The sequence below is a fragment of the Pelobates fuscus genome, chromosome 2 (assembly GCF_036172605.1).
Source record: "Pelobates fuscus isolate aPelFus1 chromosome 2, aPelFus1.pri, whole genome shotgun sequence".
NCBI lineage: Eukaryota > Metazoa > Chordata > Amphibia > Anura > Pelobatidae > Pelobates > Pelobates fuscus.
Window position 1 is genome coordinate 302,896,848 of NC_086318.1, and position 11,001 is coordinate 302,907,848.

Sequence of the window (11,001 nt, forward strand, 5' to 3'; positions counted from 1 at the left end):
GTCGGCCCTGTTACACGATACCACAGATAACTTCCACAAAATCTGGGACCCTTGGCTCATGGGCCACCTGCCCCATGCCTGAAAGATCGCCCGAAGATGGCCATCCGCCCACCGGGAACCAACCCGACAGCACCCCTCCCACCGCACCAACCCCTCTGCCTCTCACAATCACCCACTCTGCTAACCCCTCTCCCACATCAAACGCCCCCACCACCCACCCACCCACACCTAAACCTACCAATAATACCCTACTATGGCAACCATGCTCTTTAAACCCACAACCAACAGGAGGAGCGCCGAAGGGACGCTACCCTCTGACGGGACGAACACATCAAAGCCCAACACCCATACGCAACACAAGACGGCCCACAGGCATCCACAAACGGCCATCCATACGACTATAGGGTGCTAACTGCCCTGGTACCACCCAGGACCAGGGCCGGACTGGCCCACCGGGATACCGGGAAATTTCCCGGTGGGCCGTCGGCACCTGGGGCCAGGGAAACATGTGGGTGTCCTGTGGACGCATGGAGAGCTTGGATGGCGGCCGCAGGGGAAGTTCTTCTGGCGGCCGCGGGGGGAGCAGGCTGTTCTGTCTCTGCTCCCCCTCTCTCGCGCGCTAGAAAGAGACCGGGGCTGGAATATGATGTCATATTCCGGCCCCGGTCTCATTAAGCTGCACGCGAGGGAGGGGGAGCAGAGACAGAACAGCCTGCTCCCCCAGCGGCCGCCAGAAGAGCTTCCCCTGCGGCCGCCATCCAAGCTCTCCATGCGGCCGCAGGACACCTATCAGTCTGCCCACCCACCCACACAGGTAGCAACAAGTATGTATGTCAGTGGGAGTTTGTGTGTGTGTCATGCTGTGTGTGTCTGTGTCATGGTGTGTGTGTGTCTGTCTGTGTCATTCTGTGTGTGTCATGCTGTGTGTGTATGTCTGTGTCATGGTGTGTGTGTGTCTGTCTGTGTCATGGTGTGTGTGTCTGTGTCATGGTGTGTGTGTGTGTGTCTGTCTGTGTCATGCTGTGTGTGTCTGTCTGTCATGGTGTGTGTGTGTGTGTCTGCCTGTATGTGTCATGGTGTGTGTGTGTGTGTCTGTCTGTGTCATGGTGTGTGTGTCATGTGTGTGTGTGTCTGTGTCACGGTGTGTCTGTATCATGGTGTGTGTGTGTCTGTCTGTGTCACGGTGTGTGTGTCTGTCATGGTGTGTGTGTGTGTCTGTCTGTTTCATGGTCTGTTTCATGGTCTGTGTCATGGTGTGTCTGTCATGGTGTGTGTGTGTCTGTCATGCTGTGTGTGTGTCTGTCATGATGTGTGTGTGCCAGTCGTGGTGTGTGTGTGTGTCAGTCATGGTGTCTGTGTGTGTCAGTCGTGGTGTCTGTGTGTGTCAGTTGTGGTGTCTGTGTGTGTTTTTAAAAATAGTGTTTTACTCACCTTTTTTTTTCCAACGTCGTGCTGGTCTCTGCCTCTATGACTGAGATCATCAAGCTTGCACTGCCAATCTGCACTGACACCGGAAGCGCCTCTAGTGACCGTCTGAGTGTCTGTCACTAGAGGTGTCACTAGGAAGCAATGTAAACACTGCCTTTTTTCTGAAAAGTCAGTGTTTACATTCAAAAGCCTGCAGGGACAGGCTATAGACCAGAACCACTACATTAAGCTGTGTGTGTGCGCGTCTGCTAGTGAGTGTGCTTGCTTGCATGTGTGTGTGTGCCTGCAAGTGAGTGTGTGTTTTTATGTCAATGAGCTTATGTATATTAGTGAAATTGTTTGTCTGTGAGGCTGTGTATAAATGAGCTTGTGTGTGTCAGTGAGATTGTCTGTGTCTGCATGTGAGTATGCTTACTGTATAATTAAATGTTTTACTCTGGAAGGACCAATATTTGATATTAGAAAAGGCAATATATATATATATATATATATATATATAACTCAATCATCTGGGGTGGCAAGACATAGCCCTACACATTACATGCGACAATATATGGCGCAATGACTTATGGGGCTGGCATAGATTTTTTTTCCAGGGCTGCTTTGTATCCCCAGTCCGGCCCTGCCCAGGACCCTCCACCCACACACGAACAGACTGACATGGGATACCTGGGGGTGTACGTCCCGACTCCACCCGGATTTCCCCCAACCCTCATATAACGCAAGAACTCCACGACCCCGACAGCCTCACAGACACCACTCATCTATAACGATGACTCACAAAATATAGGGGGATCCACCCCACCAATAGATATAACGAGCCATATGACGGAAATTTCACAGAAAATTTACATGCCAATACAAAACTAAAACAGAGGCTGACACAGCGCAAACAGAGAACTGATGACACCACTTGTAACGCAATTATAGACAATTGCTTCGATGAATCTAAAGCAAATTGTACCCCCCCTCTACTCTTCATTCTGTATCCCACTAGAAACGTTGCTGCAACCTGAAAAATAAAGAATTTACAAAAAAAAAACCTTCAGGCTCCGCCCACGCTCCTCCCCCGCCGACGTCAGCCAGCAGGGGAGACCTGTGATTTTCACAGTGAGAAGACGCCAGCGTCCATAGGAAAGCATTGAGAATGCTTTCCTATGAGACTGGCTAAATGTGCGCGTGGCTCTTGCCGCGCATGAGCATTCAGCCAGGGACGTCAGAAGAGGGAGGGGAGTCCCAGCGCCGAGGGAGCCCGGCGCTGGAAAAAAGGTAAGCGTTTAACCCCTTCCTCCCCCTAGAGCCCAGCGGGAGTTGGACCCTTAGGGTGGGGGCACCCTCAGGGCACTATAGTGCCAGGAAAACGAGTTTGTTTTCCTGGCACTATAGTGGTCCTTTAAGCAGCCCTAGCCACACATCCCCTGGCTGTGACTGACACAGCCTGTATGAAAACATTAGATGACTCTTTACAGAAAGTATTTAGAAAGGCTGTGCAAGTCACAAGCCGGGAGGTTTGACTAGAGCTGTATAAACAAAGTGATTTAACTCCTAAATGGCAGATAATTGAGCAGTGAGACTACAGGGCCATGAGCTATACACCAAAGCTGCTTCATGAAATGTGCTTTGGTGACTATAGTGTCCCATTAATTATGTTAGGGCTAGTTGCATCACCAGCACACATAACATTAAGTTCCGTGCTGCCTAATGTTAAAGGGACACTATAGTCACCTGAACAACTTTAGCTTAATGAAGCAGTTTTGGTGTATAGAACACGCCCCTGCAGCCTCACTGCTCAATCCTCTGCCATTTAGGAGTTAAATCCCTTTGTTTATGAACCCTAGTCACACCTCCCTGCATGTGACTTGCACAGCCTTCCATAAACACTTCCTATAAAGAGAGCCCTATTTAGGCTTTCTTTATTGCAAGTTTATTGCAAGTTCTGTTTAATTAAGATTTCCTTATCCCCTGCTATGTTAATAGCTTGCTAGACCCTGCAAGAGCCTCCTGTATGTGATTAAAGTTCAATTTAGAGATTAAGATACAATTATTTAAAGGGAAACTCCAGTGCCAGGAAAACAATCCGTTTTCCTGGCACTGGAGGTACCCTCTCCCTCCCACCCCCCAATCCCCGGTTACTGAAGGGGTGTAAACCCCTTCAGTCACTTACCTGAGGCAGCGACGATGTCCCTCGTCGCTGTCTCCTCCTCCTTCTGATTCCGTCGGCCGGTGGGCGAGACTGATCCCGCCCTCCGGCCGCGGAGACCTAATGAGCATGCGCGGACACTGGAGCTGTATTGAAGCTCCAGGAAAGTGTGAGTGCACATCTTTTATTTTACTTATCACCACTACAGTTTTAAATACTACACTATTATTCCTTCTCTGGTTCTCTTCACATATACCTTGTCAAGGATTACTGAAGCGCTGCACCTACCCCCCTGTTTTTAGACGTTAAAACTTTGCCCTTCTTGTGAGTGTCTGAAAGGGGAAGCTAGCTATTCCCTTCTCACCCTCTGTACCTGTGGGTGCTCTCTCCCTACATTGCATGCAATTAAAAAAAAACAAAAAACATAAAGACCCTCCCTTGCAATAATTTCATTGCAGGGTTTAAATGCCTCTAGTGGCTGTCTGAGTGACATAGCCAAGTGACAATCGGTTATTTCTATCAGATGGTCTCACCGAGACCATCTGATTGGCGCAGAGTTTTGACATGCATGCGCACTACACTCCCAATACTTTCCTATGGGAAATAATTGGAGTGACTGAGATCCTGATTATGTCAGCTAAGGATGCATGATGGTAGTGCAGAGACTGGTAGTGTAAGGAAAAAAATAAGGTGGGGGCCGGTGCCCTAAATGGCTACCAGGGCACTATAGCGTTAGAAATACACATTTGTGTTCTTTTAAATATGATAATCTAACATTAAGGTACCAAATTATGGTGCTATCCTCTAATTTGGTATCTATAAAATGAGAATCCTGTATTAGGATAGCAATCCCATAAACAGTTAAAATACCTTTTTTTTTTCTTACTTTCCTCTTTCAGTTGCTTAGTGAATAAGTCCCTAATTTGTTACTTTTAATTATGGCAATCCCACATAAGAATACCAAATTAGGAATTACCTTCTAAACAGCTGAAAGAGTAAAATTACGAAAAAGCTCTACCCGTTCCAAGTTCCTTAATTATCAGTTTGTTTTGGTCTGTAAAGTATTGGAAATTTGGACTCTTCTAAATTGCAGAAGGACAACATTTGATTTAGAATGAAACCAATGGCGCATATCTAATCTTTATGTTCCAAATTGTTTAGATGATTTAAAATGTTTGTGAGTTGTTGACTCCCACTGCAGAAGCTGTGACTGTGAAAAAGAAATATATTTTTTTGGTTTTATTTATTTACTGCATATTGCTTTTCTAGTAACCACCTACCTGCTGACACAACCTGTCTCAGCAATATACCAGCCCTAACCCTGACAGGAGAACAATCTTTATGTTACAAACGGCTTAAGAAGATCTAAAATGTTTGTGAACTGATTGATTTAGTACCACTGCAGAAGCTGTGACTGGAAAAAAAACAATTTAAATGGAAAGATGGAATTATTCTCTGCTTACATCTAGACAGTGAAACGGCTTAAAAGCTTTATGATGATAACATCCAAAGCTCATATTCAACATAAGAAAATATTACTAATTTTATAGACCTTTAACAGATAAATTAGCTCTGTTGGTTCAGTTGGTATTATGACTGAATACCCATATCAGAGCTATTTCTTCAACTTACAAAACTATTGTTTTATAAAAGAAGAAAAAAATCTGTGGCTCTGACATGACTAATGTTTTTGAAATTAGTGTATTTGGGTTTTATGTAAAAACAGAGAGATTACAGTTTTCCAGAACCCTAAAACTTGTAATTGGAAAATATGTGTGCCATATAATTTACCCCAACACATCGTCCCTTGGTGTATCTATCTTCAATCTTACTCTCTGGCAGGCCTGGACTGGCCATCGGGCAAACTGGGCAAATGCCTGGTGGGGCGCGTTGGCCAAGGGCCGACCAGGGATATCAAAGGATCTCCCTGGTCGGCCCATGCAGGGCAGACGCTCAGTGAGCGCGCGGCCTATATGTGTAATAAAGTCCCTTCAGGGGCCAGTGGGGAGATCAGATATCTCCCTCACTGGCCCCTAACTGAGACATGCAGAGCGGCGCAGGGAGAGTTGAGTCTCACCCAGGGCCGGCGCGTCCTATAGGCAATTTAGGCAGTGGCCTAGGATGCACCGGCCCGGGGGTCGCAAGATTTAGAGGTGAGCCAGCAGGAGGGAAGCGCACAGCACTCCCTCCTGCCAGTCACTCAGTGTAGAGCGCCCGGGCTGCGCAGATTGTGGTACAGGAGCATCTGTTTCCTGTACCCGGCCGGACTGACAGAAAGTGCTCACTGAGAGAGCACTTCATGTCAGTCCAGGCAGGGAACAGGAAACAGAAGCTCTTCTCCTGTGATCCGCGCCGCCTGGCCACACTACAAAGAGGTAGGTGCGGGAGGAAAGAGGAGAGACCATTAAGGGAAAGATGGGGTAAGGGGAGGAAGAGCACTATAGAACAAGGGGGAGGAAGATAACTAGGGGATAGGGGGGGCAGAGAAAAGCATTATGGGATGGAGGGCAGGGTAGAGCACTATGGGACGGGGGCAGGGGAGAGCACTAAGGGTCAAGGGGAGAGCATTAAGGGCTAGGGGGACAGGGGAGTGCACTAAAGGGCAGAAGAGAGTACTAAGGAACAGGGGGGCAGGGGAGAGCACTAAGGGACAGGAGGAGAGGGGAGAGGACAGCATTAAGGGGCAGGGGAGAGCACTAAGGGACAGGGGGCAGGGGAGAGCATTAAGGGGTAGGGGGCAGGGGAGATCACTAAGGGGCAGGAGAGATCACTAAGGGACAGGTGGGGAGGGGAGAGTACTAAGGGACAGGTGGGGAGGGGAGATCACTAAGGGACAGAAAGGGAGACCATTACCCTCCTATCAATAAATACACACACATGCTTTCTCGCTCTCTCTCTACAAATGCTAGACAGACAGACGCGCACGCACACATACAATCTCTACAGCCCCTAGACGTACACACTTTACACCCAGTGGAAATACATACAAACTACAGTCCCGAGCCATAAATAGTACACCACAGACTCCTTTATACACACTACACCACAAACCGTCACCTTTACGCACACGCACTCCTACAATTGGCCTCCATTTACATTCAGCACCACAGAGAGCTTCCCCACACATACACAAAAAACTTTACTGGCCATGCCCCGTTTTTGTCCACTGGTATCCCTCTTTTCGGGACACCAGAGACAAGTCACCAGCAAACGCAGAGCTGTGCTATGTAAAATAAACACAGGGCATTGCTCCCATGCATGAGCTTTTCATCAAACTAACATACTCACTTTGAGTTGGCGTGTGTCATTGTTGATGACATGATATGCCCCCTCTCTGTCCCCACCCCCTCTTACTGGGCTTCTCTGCCTTTAAATGCCCGGACTGAATTTTTTTCCCAGTCTGGCCCTGCTCTCTGCGCAACCTCATCTGCCAGTTGTATAGCCATCCACACAATTACTGTATACTTGTTTATGTTTTGTGTACAAAAAACTAAATTATGACACATATAATGTTTGTTTTTTACTTCAGAAACCACCAATATTCTTGTCTTGCTCAATGACATGTTTTAGGCATGTAGCTCACAAGTAGAGATTGTTGACTACCATCAATAGGGGGTTGTAATTAAGAATGTTATTTTGTTTTGGAATTTTTTGTCATCTCTTCTGAAGCTTTAATAGATAGATCTGATTAAATTTCACAGGCTTTTCAGTACAGTAATTTAATGTATGCACTCAGCACAAACGCTTTTTTTTTAACTTATAATAAAAAGATACTTCAATGTGTTTCTATGAGTAAATATCTTTAAATGCATTATTCATTCTCATATTATAATAGTTTTAATAGTATATACAGTATATACTCGAGTATAAGCCGACCCGAATCGAAGCCGAGGCCCCTAATTTTACCCCAAAAAACTGGGAAAACTTATTGACTCGAGTATAAGACTAGGGTGGGAAATGCAGCAGCTACTGGTAAATTTCTAAATAAAATTAGATCCTAAAAAATTATATTAATTGAATATTTATTTACAGTGTGTGTATATAATGAATGCAGTGTGTGCGTATGAGTGCAGTGTGTGCGTATGAGTGCAGTGTGTGTGTATATGAATGCAGTGTGTGTGTATGAGTGCAGTGCATGTGTATGAGTGCAGTGTGTGTGTATGAGTGCAGTGCGTGTGTATGAGTGCAATGCGTGTGTATGAGTGCAGTGTGTGTATGAGTGCAGTGTGTGTATATGAGTGCAGTGTGTGTGTATGAATGTAGTGTGTATGAATGCAGTGTGTGTGATGCAGTGTGTGTTTGTGTATGTGTTGCAGAGCCTTGGTGGAGGGCGGGCATTTTGATTATTGTTATTTTTTTATTATTATTTTAATCATTTTTTTGTTATATTATTATTTATTTTATTAAATATTATTTTATTATTATTTATATATTTTTTTGTCCCCCCTCCCTGCTTGATACATGGCAGGGAGGGGGGCTCTCACTACCTGGTGGTCCAGTAGCATTGGCAGTTCAGTGGAGGGGGGCTGGCAGAGAGCGCTTACCTCTCCTGCAGCTCCTGTCAGCTCCCTCCTCCTCCACGCCGGTTCGGTCAGCTCCCTCTGCAAGTCCCAGTGTAAGTCTCGCGGCCGTGTTCTGACCCCGCGGCTCTCGCAAGACTTACACTGGGACTTGCAGAGGGAGCTGACCGGACCGGCGCGGAGGAGGAGGGAGCTGACAGGAGCTGCAGGAGAGGTAAGTTACAGCTTTCTGCCAGCCCCCTCCTACACAGCCCCATTGTCTGTATTATGGCAATGTAAATTGCCATAATACAGACATTGAATCAAAAAATGTGCCGAAAAACTCGACTGATACTCGAGTATATACGGTAACTTGCATTTGTAACACCACATAAAAAATAAAGTATGACAGATGTTTATATCACCAATATATTGGTGTCAGAACAAGTTACAAAAATCCTTAAATTTTAAAAGCCGCATGGATTCAAAAAAGTTTTGATTGGTACCCTCCCCCCCACTACATTTTCGGGACACCTCATCAGTACAATAATTTGTTGCTAACAAATTTATATATATATATACGGATCTATGGGGGTGTTTATACATATTTATCTAATTGTTTTTTTTTCTCTCTCTTATTTGAAATATATTTGTTTTTGTTAAATTATTTGGGTATACCTGTGCCCTTATACTGCTAGAGCTCCTATGGATTTTATGTAATCCATGAGCAGGACAGTGTGGTTGGAAAGTTCCCAATGTAAATACCAGCATGTTCTAGTATAAGGTGATTTACTTAATCCGGTTGCCTAGGCAATGCTCCCCACACGAGATATACATGGGCGGGACCCATTAAGTGCTTTCCACTGACGTCAGCGACCTCTGTCAAGTAGTGACGCCGGAAGCACATTAGGAAGCGGCGGACCGTGTTACTATCTGTGAGGGATTTACCCAGGTGATCTGAATAAGCGTCCAAGCTCCGGTATAGCCGATCAACTTAACGAGCGGCTGAGGGTGGTGAGTTGCTAATTAATTTTATCTTACTCTGTATAAAAACCTGCTTGGTCATTGCTACTGTTGTATGTCCTGATGAATGTTCCAAGGAACTGAAACGTTGACAGACTTGTGACAATAAATCGATGTGCTGTACATATCCAGGAGTGCCGGTATTTATCTAAATATATATATATATATATATATATATATATATATATATATATATATATATATATATATATTTGCATAATATTTAAGAGAATAGACAATTGAGTGTCTATGAGTGAGAGAAAGATAAATTAACACACAATGCTGAGGAATGTTACTTTTAATCAGATCTTAAATAGAAGTGCATTGCAAAGGAATGCATACAGTAAAAGTACAAGAAGCCAAAAAGAGTAGAACACGGTCTTTATCATTTCTAGGTTTTGATGAATATCAGTGAAGATTAGTACAAATATTTGTAAACATTAGACACGTTTCGGTCCGAATGTGAATTCGGATGAATTTCGGGCAATTCGGACATTTGGGTACTTCCGAATGTCCGAATAGATGAATTGCTCAAGTTCCAAAATTGTCGAAGTTCCGAAGTGCTGAAGTTCTGAAGCACAGTATTGCCTAAGAACTAATATACTTACCCAGTGGAAGAATGAAGAATGTTACACTGTATACAATTTTAAATAAAAAGTAAACAAACATAGCCAGGATTCAGCTATAAGCATTTGCAACACTTACAACAATCAAGTAACATACATTCATATAAAATGCAAAACTTACATGTAGACACACACACAGACAGACAGACACACACACACACTCACTGACTGACAGACGGACACACACTCACTGACTGACAGACAGACACACACTCACGACACACACACTCACTGACTGACAGACAGATACACACACATACTTGCTGACAGACACACACTTACACACACATACTTTTCTTTATTGCTCCTTACCTTTTGGAGCATCTGTAATGGACACGGGTTTATTATGGTCTTATTCATTAGAAATCACTTAATACAGTTTATTATGTTGAGTGCCATTTTAGAATTGTACCACTAGGGGGAGTAGTGAGCACCTTTTTGGAGACTTTCTTTGTCTAAGCCATGCGGCCAAGATGGATGCCTGACTCCTCCCCATTCAATGGCACACATGGATTGGGTAAGGAAAGTCACATGCTCAGTCCCTTTACAAGGTGAAGCCACGTGCTGGAGGAGGAGGGGCATTCCTTTTTTGGAGGCCGAGCATTGAACATCTTGCAGCTGGCAACTGATAAGTATTTGTATCGCTGTTTTTATTTTTAAGTTTAGTTTTATTTTAGTTAGTTTAGTTTTATTTTATTTTTTAGTTTAAATCAATTATTATTTGGTGGTTTGATTAAACGGAAAATCATATTTTCTGGATAACATTTTGGTAGGGCAAAATCATTGTTATTATACAATGGTTGATGTGTATTTAGCAGTGTGAGATTATTGCAGTTAAGATTGTTGTAGTATTGCATTGTTAGTTAAAGTATATAATATTTGACAACTGTTTTATATATGTGTATATATATATATATATATATATTTCTTTATGCATGTATATTAAACATTATATATCTTTTACACAACTATCAAGGTGTGTGTCAGTTTGGATATTAATTGTTAAATCATATCTCTTCGAGTGTACTTTTGTTTGTTTCTGTTATATTTGGGTAATCCTTTCAGGAGAGTGTTATTTGACTCCCATTGTGATGTATGCCACATGTGACTAACTCCATTTTGGAATAGCCCACATGGTGAGTAGACTCCATTTTGGATTCATTCTATTTCATTTGTACTTTGGGAGCAATATCTAATTATTAAGATATACCAGTTAATACCATATATGGCATTAATTTAGATTATTTGGAATAATTAGAATTATTTAACAAATAATAGCGATCTC